General features: G+C 35.3%; 1 protein-coding gene across 1 annotated transcript in view; it reads left to right on the forward strand.

The window, feature by feature from the left end:
- The window catches only part of GABRG3 (gamma-aminobutyric acid type A receptor subunit gamma3), a 441769-nt gene that overhangs the window by 324572 nt on the left and 98799 nt on the right, over positions 1-18398 (forward strand). The gene's annotated exons all lie outside the window — the stretch shown is intronic.

Raw genomic sequence — 18398 nt, forward strand, 5'->3', positions numbered from 1 at the left:
CAAAAGACATGTGGATGGATGAGTCATTAACATACATTCTAGATTCCAATATTTTTCCTTTAATCCCTTTTAGGTTCTGTCTAAGAATTTAATTAATAGCTTTTATGTCATATCTTCTAAAATGAACAAAACTGTTGGTGAAATTAACTCTTGGTAAATGTTTTCTCCTTGTTATTGTTCTAGATCAATTACTTTTTTCCTTTAGGCACACAGCAATTACATCTAAACTATTTTTATTTTATAAACATGAATATCAGGAAATAATTACTGAGTAATTGACAAATATGTCCAACAAATGAAAAGAATAAGCTAGATTCAATTGACAATGTGAGCAAAATATTTATTCAGTGGGAATTAGGGTGAGGTCTCTCTTTAAAAAATTGAAGCTATAATTTCACAGTGACTTTTTAGTAAGTTCCTTATTTTTAATAAATTAAATATCAAATAAGGTTAGTTTTGGTATTGCATATAAAACCAAAACTATTATAGAAATAAATTTGGAAAGTAGGTTTGTAAAATCTACAGATTATAGGGAAAGTGCTTTGTAATTGTCCCTAAGAATTTATAACAATAATTATATTTTTATTTATGGACAAAACACCCTAATTATTTTGTTCTGTGTAATTTTATAATATTGTTAAAATTTTAGTCCTGTTTCTTAAGAAAGAATGTTACATTAAAACAAAGAGGAAGACAATACAAAAATACTAAAAATAATGTAATAAATGCATTAAGATTCTAGAATTTGTCAATTGAAAGTCTTCCAACTCTTGGTGTTTTAAATTGTTGTGCATGTTCCTACAGTACATTATATACAGTTAATGATAGATGTTAGTCACTCCTCCCACAGAAAAATTTAGTGGTTAAAATTGAGAATTGTAAGATTAGCATTCCTCTTAGCAGAACGGACTTGAAGTGGAAAGTTGTAAGACCTTTTGCAAATAAACTTTTTTTCTTTATTGATAAATGAAAGTCTTTTTCTGAAGAGTATCCAGCTATTCTTGGCATGTGGTAAGGATTATCTTAATCCTCAACAACATAAAAGGCTTTGTTCTGTAAAATTGCATTGCCATAAATCTCATTTTATATTTCCATGCACCAAAAACTGCAGCTGTTACATACTAGTGTAACCAAGAGTTTCTGCTTCAAACAGTGGTTACAGTCCAGAGCGCCTTTACCCAGGGAAGGATACTTCCACTTGTCAACCTTTAATTTCTATCACTTTCTTTCTATGTATCACCCTACATCTGGGTGCAGCCTCCATATAACATTTCACATTGTTTCAATGGATTCTTTGACCATCATGAATGGCTTATGGATGTATAATGGTCTGGTAATAGTGTTCTAATCCATCTCCCCAAACATGACAAACCCTCTGAAATTAACTCCAAGATTCCTTTATTAGGAATGCCGGCAGTCCTGGCAAAAAGTTCCTCTCTCACCACATGCTAACACGTCCCTCTGGCCAGAAGATGAGTACTTGTCTGCCACATCTATTCATCTCCACTCTCCTGCTTTTTATGCCCAGAGCTAGGATGGGGCTTCCCTAGCAGCAGTGGCTCTTCCTCCCAAGGATCTGCCCATAGATTTTCACTGCTCTCCTCTTCCTTCTGTGCATCTGCACATCAGGTACTGGACCCAGCTATTTCTTCTCTTCCTCGTCAGCCACCTCCAGACCTGGGGGCTGTTGACTCTCCATCTGAGGGCTGATGGACGACCCAGGCTCTGCCTGTGCCTCTGCCCCCCCTCTCTCTCCCACCTCCACTCCCTCTTCCCCCCCCTCAGAGCTGTCAAGTTGTCTTGATGCTGACCCTGACTTCCACGCTGCTGCTTCTGATTCAGCTGCTGGAGAGGTCGGCTGCTGACAGCCCACAACAAGTGGATTTAAAAAACTTTATTATGCACATAGAATTTGGTCTGTATTTTCAGGCTCCAAACCAGTTGTTCTAAATGTGCTATTAAAATATAATTCATTATCTACTGATAACAGCAAAAAGGGTCGGTTTTAAATATTTCTGAACTCTTGAAATTTGAAGGCATTCAGTATTAAATGTGATCCAACCTTTTCCCAATAACTGAAAAAGAAGTATTTGATTACTGGAGGGGAAAAAGGTTAGAGAACAACCAAAATGATTGGGGAAGCACTCAAAGCACCTTTTAAAGAAAAGAAAATGGGAATCTTTTTTAAGTTAAGAAAAAGGATGTCAAAGAAAGGCATGTGATAATGATAGATAAAATTTACATGACAGGGAGGAAATGGACAGAGAAGAGACTTTGATCTGCATTTTCAGACTCCAAACCAGCATTGTTCTAAATGTACTATTGAAATATAATTGATTACTTCATTTATACCTTCTGTATAAAAACAGTAGGACAGGGGATATTTAGGTTTATTGGACATCCATGTTTATAGGAAATCATTATTACAAGAGTTGGTGATCCTTACTGATCTGTATACCTTTAAAAGAAGTTTGGATAAATTCATGGAAGACAACTTCATCAGGGGCGATCTGTGTTCCATCTGGGCTGAGAGAACATTGTTTCGAATACCATTTGAGCAAATAGTTGTGCCCATCTCTTTCTTTAGAGCATCCCATAAACAACTTGAAGGTAACTCTGAGAAACAAAATGAGAAGAAACTAAGATGGGAAGGCTATTCTTAGATTCTATAAATGTCAAATTTGCAGAATTTCCCTTTGTGTGAAAATATACCTTTGTCATTAACCTATTTGAACTTTAAAAAAGAGCATTGTTTGTTTGTTTTCCTTTTCTACATGTTTGTGGCATATGAGATTGATGGTTCTTAAATTGCTTAGATTTTTCTTCTTTTCTGTTTCTTCTGTTTTCTATTATTTCCCCCCATAATATAAGAATTATGGTCTAATTTATTTCAACCAGGAATCTTGCTGTCTCATTTATTTCCTATTGCTTCTTCACATAGTGTTTTAGATGCAGTTATTTTTCAGCTCAGGGTGTCTTTTTCCTTATTGCATTATTTATTAGTTTAAGAGGGCTCTTGCTGAGTCAGGAAAGAAGTTGTCATAAGAGACTAATATGCTGTCCTTCCAAGAATATTGGAGAAATTTGAAGTAGGTTTAAACAGTGAAAAGTATGGGATGAATGGAAGATTTTTCACCATTCTGAATAGAGAAAGATCATTGATTAAGTTCTGATACAAAAAAAAACCCTGCTTCTTTCTGTGTGGATGCCATTTCACACTGCAAGCAGTAGTGAAAAAATTCTATTATTTGAACCTGAAGGTGAAAAATTAATTCCAGGTTCACCTTGTAATAACTGTAGTAGTTGTGATGGTGGCAATAATGTACCACATATAAATAAGAAAAATCTGAACTAGATCGCAGGGGGAAAAGTTTTCTGTGTCTTTTTATATTCATGCTATCCAGAGTTTTCTGTCCATATATGATAACTCTCAATTTATCTGTTGTCAAAGCTATATTAATAAATATAAGAATGCATTCACTTTGTACTGATGAAGAATTTTCATTCACATTGACATTCCTGTGCTCACATTCAGTGAGAACAAATGGCAACAAATATGTGGTTTTTAGGTATGTAATTTGTACTGTACATGCTCACTAACAAAAGCTACATGTAACTTTTTGTGACAATAAGAGAGATGAGTTTGGCAGCATCTGTCGCTGCATATAGGGTACCAATTTTTTTCTGCAAAATGCCATTAACATTGGATTTTTTCAGAGTATTGAAACAAGGATTTTTCTGATGAAGGATATGGACTCCAAAGTGTGATGTCAATTTTTACTTATTTATTTGATTAAGGAGACTATATGATTATACAGCTCAAGCAATTGTAACCGGATAGTGCATCACCGACAAACAACAAGAAGACAGTATAAGTACATTCCTTAGATTCCTGGGAAAATAAAAAAGCATAATCAAGGGCAGCTGTAGAGGTTACTACCACAATTTCATATCAAATCAGTCTTTACTATAGTCGTAGATTAGTATAAGGCACAAGCAAGGCATATTGTTAATAAAAAAAGACATACACATAAAAGATGTAAAAAGTGTAGGGGGAATGAAAGCTCAGTGATTGTAGTCTGTAAGCTATAGAATTAGATACTTAGTATGAGCAAGAAGTCATTATCTAGTGAATTTTGAGTACTGGCAGCAGAATCTGGCAACACTGTATGTTGTGACAGTGTTGATGTCTGAAAGGAGTAAGAAAATGTAAAAGTTGAGCCATGTGTTCTGGATATTTTTATAGAAATGGTAGGATAGATTGGTGAAAATATTTCTGAAATAAAAGCAGAGAAGAACATGTGGTGTTGTTTCTAGATGTCAAAAAGTGTTGCTATTCCAAGAAGGCTTTCATTCCTCAAAAATGGGTGAAGGGAGATTGTGCCAAAATAAAGCCTTTTCTGTGCTTTATAACTTCCGGTTGTATTAGGTATGAGACAGGTAGAATTCCTGAGACATTCATTGAAGAAGTCCAAGGACCCTAGCTGAGTTAGATTCATATTTTATACAACAACTGGCTTTGCCTGGGTATTTATTTATATGAGGTAAAGGTCAGGACCAAATTTTGGATTTCCCCCCTTACCAGAGGGAGCCCCCTTGTGGAGTACTGTGAAGGCATTACCATGGCAATTCCACCATGCTGTACAGTAGAAGCCACTTTAAGGAACAACAGATTGTATCTTAACAGAACACACACACTGAGGGGTTTTAGGGGTGTCTTACCCCCCACAGTAGATTAAGTGTCACTTAATTAGAGCCTTTTCTTGATTGTAACCTGTATCATGTAGGCAGTGGTGGGATTCAAATAATTTAACAACTGGTTTTCTGACCTAATGACCAGCTGGCTAAGCATGGCTCGGTGGTCATGTGACCGTGTGGGTGTGGCCAACTCAATGTCAGTCAGGTCAATGGGCACTTTGCCTTAGCTGTTACAATGTAATAAGGTTAACCAGAGAGGCAATTTCTGTAAGCAGGGAAATAAAAATTAGGCTAGAAACAACACCAGAATGTTTCCTTCCTGCCTCCCGTACAGATTAGCCCTGTAAAGTGGAAAAAACAAAATAAGATTTCTTCCAACAACAGGTTCTCCGAACTGCTTAGAAAGTTAACAACCGATTCTTCCGAATAGGTGCGAACCGGCTCAATCCCACCATTGCATGTAGGGGAGATGGAGATTCTCCCAACTGTATGTTTCCAATTGTATTCGAAATCGTTGTTCATTGGCAGGGAGGAGTAATCCCAGGGGAGTAAAAGAGAGTGTCTCAACCAAACATGGCCAGTTATGCTCTCACCTCCACTTTCATGAGGCCTCTCTCCAAAAACAGGAGATACAGCTGGCGACTTGAATAACAGCTTTTAAAATTTTTCATTGCACAAGCTTCAGTGGAGAAAACCTAAAAGTCCAGATTCTGTGGCCTTTGCTGGTTTTATTTGGGAAACAAAGCTCTTGTTTTCAAATGTTGTTATTTGTATACCCTTTTTAGTTTTATTTATTTATTTGATTTCTATAGCTACCCATCCTGAAAAGTGATGCTGGGCAGCTGATGTTTTATTAATGAGAAGACATCAGCTGATTTCATTTGTTTATCCAAGTAAGGCGTCTTTTTCTATATCATTCTTATAGCCTGTCATTTTTAAATCCACTTTCAGATGAGTCTTGTTCTTGTGTGGTAAACATTATTTCTCTTCCAATATAACTTTTAAACACAATCTATCTATAATAGTGGGCGCTCTTGAAATTAACTTTCTGTGTCCATTATTCACAAATATCCTTCAGTACATTGCAATAATTATAATCCATTAATAATTGTAAACTTTAGTTCCTTCTACTCCTCTCTAAGTCTTCAAAGTTCCATCCTATCATTTCTTTCAAGAATTCAAAACATTTTTCCATGGGAAGGAGTCTTATGATTGTTGTCATTTGTTTTTGGATGTTATCAGTGATAATTAATTACTATCATCACCACTACTATTATTTTCACCACTGTTACCACCACCATCACCTCCTCCTCCTCATCTTCCTCCTCCCCTCACCCTCCTTTCAACAGAATGAGGTATCTACTTTACATTCAATTTTAACTTAAGAAAGGATTCCCATCCCTTAATTTTAGTAATTATATGTTATTCAGATAGTTAGTTACCCAATATATTATTTTTATATGTTAGTATCATGGAATAGTGACCTTTGGGCAATCTCTGTCGCTAAGCCCTAGGAAAAATATAATGTGAAAGTACTTTCAAAATCTTGCCCAAAAATTGCTTCAATTTATACAGGTAGAAACCAGGACGCTGACGGATTCAAAAACCAGTCATAGCAGGGTATCCAAAATGTCTGTCTGCCTTCGCAGAGTTTATTGCTTTTTATACAGTTTTAACAAGTAGCAAAGAGTACATAGCAACAGCATCATTACTGGTGTATTCTCCTTGTCAGTCTTTAAGAACATCCCAGCCAGGGCAGAGTCTTGCATATCTTGATGGTTCCTGGTGATGCCTGGTGGTGCTGATTAGGTGAGCTCATAGACATTTGAGGTAAACAGGTACTGAGGCATGGCAGTTTGCTGCACACGGCCTCTACGTAACCTTTATATGACCTCTATCTCTACAGGACTCAACATTGACTTTACAAAGAGCTGTAGTGGTGCAGTGGTTAGAATGCAGAACTACAGGCTAACTGACTGCTCACTCTAGTAATTCAATTCTGAGCAGCTCACAGTTGACCCAGGCTTCTATTCTTCTGCGGTCGGTAAAATGAGGACCCAGATTGTTGGGGGCAATATGCTGATTCTTTAAACCACTTAGAGAGGGCTGTAAAGCACTATGAAGCGGCATATGTCTAAATGCTATTGCTATTAAGGTATCTCAAAATATTTTATTTGAACTGCAAAGCTTAGCACTACCACCAGATAGCAGTAGAGTTAGCAATTTCTATATAGTTTTGCAGCCATTTAGTTGCCATCCTCATTTTTTTTTTGCTACTTAGCTATCATCTAAATAAATCAATGAATGTTATTTAAAAATATAAAATGTGATTACAAAGAACAGAAAATAAAATTAAAATATTTATTAATAAAGAGACTAAAATGGAAAATGAAATAGGAAATATTCCTTATAAATTCCTATAGACTTTGCCAGCAGATACAGTACTTATTAGTAAAGCATTAGTAAAATGACATTTAATGCTGGAAAGTCTATTAAAACAGTATAAAGTCTAGAATAATAGTCAAAGGTCTGCCTGCCCTTAAGCAAAATTGCTAAAAAAATTGAAAATGGTCTACCTCTGACCTACTGGTATAACCATTTTCTTCTTAAATCTGCTGGTTTTCTCTTTCATGTTTAATCTTTGATTTCTAAGGTCTCCAAGGATCAAGCTGAAGGCTTTCTGTGCATGTCCTTAAGCTCAGTTTTTTTAACACATAAATATTTCCTCCCATCACCTCTCTCTCTCTCTCTCCCTCCCTCCCTCCCTCCCTCCCCCCCCCCTCTCTCTCTTTTAATCGACCCTGAGATTGTAGTGGCAGTTGGATAAATTGAGGATCACCTTAGTCAGCTCCTTGGCATATACATTTAATAAGCTAATGTGATTTGACCTTTCAGTGCTATTTATATGATTTCCTGGGTATAAAGTAAGTTTGAAAGTGGTGACAGGCTGGATATACAGTATAATTAGTTTTTGTTCTCAATTCACAGAGGACTCCTTTCCTCTTCAGCCTTTTTATACCTGGTAATTATTGTTCTTGTCCCGAGTTGCTTCAATCATATGAGCAATTCATTTGAAGTTGTTGTCTCATAGGTGCTAAAAATGGGCTGAAGGAGTTGATAACCTGTGTGTCAAGTTGCAGCAGTTGGCAAATAATAATGATTGTCATAATGGAGATAAGTAGTATTGCAGTGGTTGCTGGAAGGACACTAGAATTGGCTCATATGCCACCTTTTTTCTATTGCTGTTCTTCATTGAAGAACATTTTGGAATTCTTTTCAGGTAAAAAAATTGCAGGTTCCTTTGTCCTTCCAAGAATCATTGATAATAACTGCCCTTGTCAAGATGTTTGCAGCTTTTCCAGTGGTCAATGTCCCATGAAAGTATTTCTAGGGTCTAGAGTGGTATTTCTCAAACTTGGCAATTTTAAGACCTGTGGACTTCAGATCCCAGAAATCCCCAGCTAGTATGGTGACTAGAGAATTCTGGGAATTGAAGTCCACAAGTCTTAAAGTTGCCTAATTTGAAAAACTAGGCAAGGAGGTTGCTGTAATGAAGTTTGAATAGCAAAGTCTATTCAACAAATCACAACTTTGTTGCAAGTTTGGATAAGGAAATTGCTGCATCATCGAATCCAGTATTAGACTTTCCCATTTGAGGTAGCGTGATTCAAAAATTGTTGCCCTATGTTGCACTGTTTCGCCTAGTTAAAGGTTACAGAGCAAACTTTTTAGTATATACATACCTGGAGGCACAGAATTGAGCAACATGGGGAAAGTGTCGGTTAGACAAAAAAAGCAACAAATAAGCTCCCTGCTCTCTGCCAAGGTATTTCATCAGAATGGGGTAGGCAAATATCATCCAAAATTCCTTATAAAAATAACCAATGTACATATGGCACAGGCACTCTACAGAACCATACCCGCATGGACATAATTGTTGATATGGAGGGATACCTTTATAATGCCTAAAGAACTAGTCATGGTCAAGGTCTGGAGTGAAGGAAAACAATAGCACTTAGCACTTAGACTTCTATACCACTTCACAGTGCTTTACAGCCCTCTCTAAGCAGTTTATAGAGTCAGCCTTTTGTCCCCAACAATCAGGGTCCTCATTTTATCGACCTCGGAAGGATGGAAGGCTGAGTCAACTTTGAGCCTGATGATATTCAATCTGCCAAACTGCTGGCAGCCGGTGATCAGCAGAAGTAGCCTGCAGTACTGCACTCTGACCACTGCGCCACTGCAGCTCTAGGAAGGAAGATTATTGTGTATGCTCATTTAAAAAAAAGTCCAGAGACTGTGAGACTGGATATCAGGATTTTACATTGGTTTGTAGTCAATATCCAAAATATTCTACTTCAGAAAATTCCCAGAGTTTTCAAACCTCATTGGCAGCAAGTTTTCCAATAGAGACCTATAGACTGGAGTCTTCTATTAACTCTTTTTAGCCAAATTGATTTTAAATGTTTTCTGGGAACGGGTGGGGAAAAATAATAATTTTAACTGGAAATTAATGGCATAGTACCAAGTTCTGGATACCCATGGAAATAAAATGTGTTTCTAACTGTAAAAGCAGCATTTGGGGTTCATCTTGAAATTGCAACAATTCTCTCATAAACTTGGGCTTCCAGGATAATAAACTTTGTAAAAAGTACACATCTGAACTCTGTAAAGAAGCTGAAAAATAGCGTTAGCCAAAAAAAAAAAAAAAAACCTTTGCAGGCTACAAGAATAAACGTGTTCCCTTTGAATGGAAAAATATTGAGATAGCTGAAGAGCTACATTGAACAATACCGGCCGATAAGAGAAATGTGTGTCTCAAGATAAGAAGACCTGGTATTGCGCCCCAATATACTGATAAGTATGTACCTGCTTTATTGGAATACCATTAATTTGCCATTTATGCATCCTCTAGTAATGTGTAAAAACTACTACTTTCATTTTTTTGATAATCTATAACAAGTTGCTCTTCTAGGCAAAAAGAAGCCAATACCAACAATGCCCTTCTTCGGTCCCCCACGATCTGATAATCCTGGAATATGATAAGCAGAAGATGTAAGAGCTTGAATTATTGAATTGTCCTATAAATTAAAAAGTATGGGTGCTGTTATACAGCCTTGCCTTATCCCTTTCTGTAGTAACAGTTGCAGAAATGCCCATAGGGGAACATAAGATGTTAGAATAAGGAGCCTCAATATAAGCAGGAACAATCTTTTACCTATTGAAGATCCCCTTCGTTTTCCACTAGCATCTCCTTGGAAAGCAATTCAAATCTGATTTGAGATCAACAAAGGCTGTGAAAAAGGAGTCTTTGGGTGGTGAGGTATATTTTTTGGCTGCAGGACCAGTCAATAATCCAAGGCTAAATATTCTCCTCTGAATCTCACCTGCTCCCCAGTAACAACTTGGACACTATCCAACAGTTTTAAATAAAGGTATTTTGGATATATATTTGCTTATTGTATTGAGCAAGCTAATGGTTTTGTAATTGGCAGGGTCACATCCTTTAGCCTTATAAAAAAGGATGACAATAACCTGATTATATTAAGATGGGAAGCATGTTCTTAATATAAGTAAATAAAAAAGCCAGCACTGGGGCCCACCAATCTTTATTTTACCTTAGCATTTCTGGAGGGATGAAATCAACACCAGGAGTTTTCTTAGAATTTAATTGTATGATGAGGTGCTTAATCCTGGTAGCCATTTGGGAGGTATATTACAATGAGGGACCACCACTGGGTTACTTGGTAGTTCTAAGTGGAAAGTGCTCAGTAGTTCTTCCAAATATCTGAAAGTATTTGACAGATTGGACCTGAATATCCACTATAAGAAAGCAGTTAATCAGGTGTCAATACCAGGCAGGAGTCTTAAATTTGGCTACTGCAATTAATCTCCTCCAATCCTCTCTCAACACTTCTTGTTTCTGTTTCTTGGATATTAAAATAACTTTGTAGACCATCTTATTCTCTCTGGGTGATTGAAAAGAACCTGATGAGTTCTCAGATAAAAAAAAAGTATATATTGCAGTGAGAAAGAGATGTTTTTTTACTTTGTAACAAACTCTAAAAACAACACATTGATCAATGTGGAAAATGGGACTTGGAGAATATGGGTGGTAAAGTAGTAATCTGACAATACCTGTTCAGACATTTAACTTTGTTTATAACTTCTTATTAGGAATATAGTCTCCCTATAAGAACCTAAAATGAAGATTTGTCTTTATTTCTATTTATTTACCACTATTTTTGTCTGAACTGCTGCAGTCAATTAGAGCAATATCATTATATAGCATTGATAGGTTTTAATTTTTCTTCTTAATTATTTCCCTTGTTAATGATCACAATTTAGAGATATAAAAAGGTTGATTTTAACGTTGTTTTCAATGGAATTGGGGAGAAATTACTCAGCGGTATCAAATCTGAATTTTCATATGGAATGCCAACTCATCAAGGGATAGATGCATTATTACATTTAAATCAACATGTTCTTTTTTTCCCTTTTGTTTGTACAAACTTCACATCTTTGCAACACATTGCATTTTTTTACATATCTGTTGTGATTCTTTTATCTATACAAATAAATCTTTTATAACTATAACTTTATATATTTGTGCATTTACATTATTTCATAATTTTTTCCATTCTATATATAATATTCTATGTATTCTATGTGTAACAGTTTTTACTACAATTAATTTGTTTTGTATAATATTTATTTGCTATAGTCTAGCTCATATTTCTATCTTTTAATCATTTTCTGGTTTTGTAGTTGTCTATTGATTTGTTGATCTTTCTCCCTTTATTTTTGGCTTTTCTGCTCCCCCCCCCTTTCCTCTAGCCAATTGTACAATAAATCCCATACGGAGCAATATTCAGATTCTTCTTTCTCTTTTAGTTCTTTCGTGAGCCTATCCATCTCTGCACATTCCAATATTTTTTTATTACATTTTCTTCTGTTAGTGTATAATTATTTTTCCAGTTTTGTGTGAATGTAATTCTCGCTGCCGTAATTATGTGTAGAATTAAGTAGCTAATATTTTTTTCATAATTTCCTTTTATAATTCCTAGCAAAAATAATTCAGGTTTTAGTGCAATTTGGTGTGTAGTAATCTCCTCTAGCCAATCTTTTATTTTTTTCCAATACTTTTTCGCAGACGTTCACGTCCACCACATATGGTAGTATGTTCCATGTTGTTGGTTACATTTCCAAAAGATAGGTGATCACTCGGGGAATATTTTCACAATTCTCGCTGGTGGAAGGTGCCATCTGTAGAACATCTTGTACATGTTCTCTCTATATGCTGTTGCCATTGTTAATTTGCAATTTATTTCCCATTCCGCCAGTTCTATATTATACCCAAAATTTATCACCCATGTTATCATCATTTCTTTCACAGTTTCTTCTTCTATTTTAAATTTTAATAAATAGTGATATATTTTTTAATCAATTTTTCTTCGGTTCCCTGTAGAATTTTATCCAGCTCTTGTGGCTCCTTATAAAATCCATCCATTTCCCTGTCTTTTTTATACCTTGCCTGTATTTGTAATAGGGCCACCAGCCTATATCTATTCCCTCGTCTTTCAATTCTTGCCTTGTTTTTAGTCTTTCTTGGTTGTCTAATATGTCTTGATATTTTATTATCTTGTTTATGTCCAATATGTTCGAGTATATAAGAGCTTCTATGGTGGATAGCCAGATTGGGATTTTGTTGTAGTGTTTTGTTTTGATTTTTAACCATATTTGTAGTAGAGCTTTTCTAATTAAATGTTTTGAAATGGCTATGAATTTTGTCTTTCCATCCCAGCTAAAGGCGTGCCAACCCAGTTCCAAATTATAACCTTCTATTGTTAGTAATCTTCTGTTTTTTAGATTGATCCAATCCCTTATTCAGGTGAGAGCTGCTGCTTGATAATAAAGCTCCCAATCTGGAAGTCCAAATCCTCCTCTTTCTCTACTGTCCTGTAACAATTTTAATTTAAATTGTGGTTTTTTTCCCCTGACCAAATAAAATGTGCAATTAATTTGTTTAAATCTATGAAAAAGTTTTTCCCTACTCCGTGCCACTTGAAATAAAAATAAATTTTTTGGTAGTATATTCATTTTAACGATGGCAATTCTTCCCATTAATGATATTTGTAATTTCCTCCAATTTTCCAGATCTTTCTTAATTTTCTGGATCATTTTAACATAAGTATCTTCCTTAATTGTTGAGCATTTCCCTGTCAGCCAAATTCCTAACTTTTTTTTTTTTTTTTTTTAGCATTTGCATTCCCATGTTTTCCTCTAATTCTTGCTCTTGTTTTTTTGGTGAAATTCTTCGTAATGATGTTTTGTTCTTATTAATTTTAAGTCCCGCTATCTTACCGAATTCCTCTGTTTTTTGAATCAGTTTAATTCCTGATTTTATTGGATCCTCTAATATGAATACCATATTGTCCGCAAATGCCTGTGTTTTATATTCTTATTTTTTTAATTTTTAATCCATTTATTTCTTGATTGTTTTTAATTTCTGTTAATAAAACTTCCAGTGTTAGTATGAATAATAAAGGTGATAATGGACAACCCTGTCTCACTCCTTTCCATATTTTAAATTTTTCTGTAGTGTCACTATTTATTATTACTTTTGCTGTCTGAGCCGAATAAATTGATTCTAATCATTTTTATAAATTTTTCTCCAAATCTCATCATTTTTAACTGTGTGATAATGAAATGCCAATTCAAGTTATCAAAGGCCTTTTGGGCGTCTAAAAAAAACCAGTGCAACTGGTTTTCCTGGATTCTCTTCATAATATTCTAGTTTGTTTATAATTATCCTCATATTGTTTTTTAACTGGCGTTTTGGTAAGAAGCCATTTTAATCTGTGTGAATGATTTCATTTAATATATTTTTAATTTGCTCTGCCATTATTGATGTAAAGATTTTATAATTTGCATTTAGTAAAGAGATTGGTCTATAATTTTTTATTTGTTAATCCTTTTTGGGTATCAATGTTATATATGCTTCCCTCCATGATTTTGGTAGCTTCACTTCTATAAGTGCTTCATTAAATAAATCTAAAATCACTGTTTCTGTCTGCTCTTGTGTGGCTTTATAAAATTCTACAGGTATACCATCTGGGCCCGGTGTTTTATTATTCTTTTGTCTCTTCAATGCTTCCTTTAATTCTATCACTGTGATTTTTTTTGTTTAGCATTTCTCTTCTCTCTTCCTCAATTTCACGTAGATTCTTTTTATTTAAATATTGTTTGATATTGTCTTGTAATATATTTTCTTTGCTGTATTCGCTATGCGAATAAACTGGGAAGATGGCTAGCACACAAAGTGAAAAAAGAAAAAGAATAATGCATCACTTACAAGATGAAAGGGGAAACACAATAGCGAAGAGGGAAAAAATATAGTACAGATTTTTTTTGAGAAAGTGTACAGCAATTAAATCAACATTTTCATGGGGATGGCAAAGTCATTCAAGGAACTAAAGATCCTTCAAATGAGAACAAAAGATTGGACTAGCCAGACCTTTAGTTTGATCCAACATATTCTTCTCAGGCTCATTGTCTTCTCATCAGCTCATGGCTGTTAAATATCTGCCAGTTACTGGTACCCTTAAAACTGTCTCCTTCCACAAATAAGTGGCAGGTTTCTCTTGAAATTTGGTACTGCATTTAACTCAACAACCTTGGTAACCATCTAGTTTGCCTGTATCAATTGGCCATGTACAACTGTACATTTTAGACCATAAAAACAGTTCAGTACTATCATATACTTTGTAGATCTTCAGCCTTCATAGAAATGTCCATGATGGTTCAGCTGTAGAAGATATTTCGCTTTCCTGTTGTGATCTTTCTAGTATGTTGCAGACATAAGCAGTGAGTCTGATTTAGTACTTGTGAGACAAAATGAATCTCACAAGCGGAACTTTGGGGCAACCTTCCATATTAAGAAATTGTGTCTTAGTAATATGCCTCAGTTATATTTAAACATTCTCTTTTAAATGTATGACAAATATTATACATTTTGTGTTTTTATATAAAGTAGTTTTAAAAGCTTAAATACACTCACAGTGAAAACTGCTAATAAAATATTAGCATTCCATTCACCAGACCTGAATAGTTTCTTCTCCCTCTTAGGATGGAGGATGGAAAAAAAGTGTGACAAAATTTAGAAGTGCTGAAAATTGCCTAAAATTATATAACCTTCCATTCAAAATTGTGTTAACAAGAGAAACAAAATACACATACGCGAGCATCTCTTGCTCTGTTACACAAAACCTATACCATAATTTTCTCAAACATTCCGCTTTTGAGTATGGCACTTCCCAGGTGAAAAGAGAATAACTTAACATTGTCTTGTTTGAAGGTGACATAAACCTGGTGATTACTAATACATTTTGATCACTATACTATGCAGAGATTTTGGGAGAATATGCACCTGCCACTGCGGTCTTCTATAACCATAACTTTTTAAAATAGATTGAAGTGTTAGAATATCTTCCCTTTTTATGAATGAATAGACGTATTCAAGCACCAATGGTAGGTACATATTTTACAAACATCAGTTAGCTACTTATTTGATAATCATAGACCCAGCCAGCTTGCAGCTGGAGGCATCACTGAAAATGAATCAGAGGTTAACAGCATTGGGACGTGGAAACTCAGCTTATTTGTTTGGGAATTTTTACTGGGTTTGGAAATGTGTAAGGTGCCATTTTGGCATTCTTCAGTTAAAACTCCCCTGGAAATGGTTCTATGCCAGAAGTACAGATACAGGGTTGATACATTGTATAGACTATATAATTGTATATAATATGGTAGTAAGGAACCCAGAAAACTTTTCTTTCTTAATCAAATGGTCATTAAACATCATCACTGAAACAATTCTTCCTCTATTTTATTGTTCAGTGGGAGAGACAGCTGTGCAAAGTTGTCTAGAAACACTATACATTTGCTTTTATATCAATCAGTTAATATGACCTATCCTTAAAAGTTAGTATAAACTCTGAATATTTCCAACCTACATTTGGGAACCTTAGTTCATATGTTGGATATTAAAAGAAAATAGTTTTGGAGACTCATATTGTAAGTAGGACTCTCAGGAAGGATGAATTCCATTTTTTAAAAATCTGGATTCAACAGGCTCAATTTTTTCCCATAAAAAGAGGTAAACATCATCTATCCAATCCATGTAGACCTCTGACATACTTAAAGTATACTCTAGTATCTCATTCTGCATTAATATTACAAAAGGCTAAAATATTGCTGGTAGATATTATGACTCTGTGGGGCTCATGTTAGTCTGTTGTTCAGTCTGGATCAGCAGACGAAGACTTCCTTTCATGTCTGCCCTTTCAGGTCTTCAAGACATCAATTTTTATTTTTTATTTTTCATTTACTGTTCAGCGTTCAGGGTTTCAAATTAATAGTAAGAGATTATCCTTTTACACTGACATAAAAATGGGAAATTGCCCCAATCTCCCAAAATAAAATTCCCTCTTGAATGCTCCTGATTTTTCTTTTATTTGCTTTTATGAAAATCTGGCTTCAAGAACTCCCTTCAAATGAAAAGTGCTGGTTTCTTAATGGTAAGTGTTGTACATTAAACTAACTGAATATAAATATCAAATAGCAGGTTTTAAAATTCATACATTTGGTGATAAAAGTTACATTTGATGGAGTTTAGGTAGTGGTAGGAATAGTTTTCCAATGAAAAAAGATTCCATGGAGAAATCTAATAGGTGTTTTAAATGTTATATTGTATACCATACCTAATTGTAATCATATGAAAAAAAAAATCAATTATTGGAAATTCTCCAGTGAATTTAGCTGACTGGCAATTTCTTAACTGTGAAGTTCTTGATGCCATCTGAGATTAGTTGCTTTCATGCAGTTGTCTCATTATCTTCAGTGCTAGAGTAGAGTGGTGTTTGCTCTTTATACGATAGCAACTTATCATATTGCATTACAGTCTGGTTTGGAAGCATTGCTGCTTCAGACAGGAAGGTGGTGCAGAGAGTGGTGAGGATGGCAGAAAAAATATTGGTAGTTCACTTCCTTCTATTCAGGACAAGGCATATAAGTGACGCTTGAGCAGTGTCCACAGTATTGTCTGGGAGGCTATGACCTATTTTCCTTGTTACCTTCTGGGATGGGGGCTTCATGGTACCTGAAGCAGAACATCTAGATTCAGTCACAGTTTTGTTCCATATAGCATCAACCTTGTGAACTCTGAAACTTCCTCTTTTCGCTATGTATTCAAAATAGACAGTGATTAATATATATATATATATATATATATATATATATATATATATATATATATGTGTGTGTGTGTGTGTGTGTGTGTGTGTGTGTGTGTGTGTGTGTGTGTGTGTGTGTATGTATATATACATACACACACACACACACACACACACATATATATATTTGTTTTCGTAGATTTTCACGGGTGTAGGTATGCTGGTTTTGTTGAATTCGGGTCTTTTCCTTACAACCTTACACGGGAAAAGACCCGAATACAACAAAACCAGCATATATATATATATATATATATATATATATGTGTGTGTGTGTGTGTGTGTGTGTGTGTGTGTGTGTGTTTGTGTGTGTGTGTGTGTGTGTTTGTATGTATATGTAAAAAAAATTGTAAAGAAGTTATCTATCTTATCTTTATCATATGTTAGTCAGAAATTCCATCTACATGCAGACCTATCCTAAGAAGTGAAGAATAAATGACATGCAAGTAGTCCTTGAGTTTTATGAATGGAATGGAGCCTGCCCATTCCATTTGTAACCTGAGGATTCGTGGGAGTGAATATCATACCTTGAATGGAATCATTGCTCCCTTTTGCCCATGCATTCACTAATCGAATGCGAGGCTCATTAAATGCACATGAGGTATTTCAGGGTGGGGAAGGCCATGAACGGCCTACTGGTGGAACAGGACGCCCAAGGCCTCCCCAGGCTCATTATAGGCTGAAATGGAGCTTCCACGGACTGAAATGGAGCCTCTGGGGGCCAGATCTGGCTCTCTGATGCTCCATTTGGCCCTTTGTGGGCCCTCCCCAGCTCAGTGCAGGCCAAAATGGAACTTCCAGGGGCTGGATCTGGCCCCCAGAGGCTCCATTTTGGTCTGCAATGGGCTGGCGGGGGGCTCTGGATGCCAAACTGAGTGTCACTAGGGTGCAGTTATTCTGTAAATTTGAACATGTGTTAAAGGAACACTTGGGGGAAAGGAACTGGGGATTACCTGTATTTAACAAGCAGACAATTGTTTGAAAGCACTGGTGACATGATTGATTTTGTGATGTGACTGAGTTTGACTCTGAATAAAACCAAGAAAAACAAATAACATAAAATATCTGAGAATTTAAAAGAAACAGAAAAGTATCTAGGAATCAAAATGGCATCATCAGAGTAGAGAAAAACAGGAAAAGGGAATGCTGAGTATAGTACCTGAAGATGAGGTCATAGTGGATTTCCAGAGAGACGTATCAGAATATAACACACAAAGTAAAACAAAAATATATTTCAAGTGAATGTCATTAACAGTGAAGTTTCTTAACAACATATAGCTAACTCTACAGGATTATCTGAGATTAAAATCACAAAAAACAAAGTAAAAAACAACTGCAACAAAATGATACATAAGATCAAGAATTGGACTAGAGGTATAAAAAACCCACAGATTTCATAATTTCATAAAA

This window comes from Natrix helvetica (assembly GCF_964273705.1).
Source record: "Natrix helvetica genome assembly, chromosome: 3".
Classification (NCBI taxonomy): Eukaryota; Metazoa; Chordata; class Lepidosauria; order Squamata; family Natricidae; genus Natrix; species Natrix helvetica.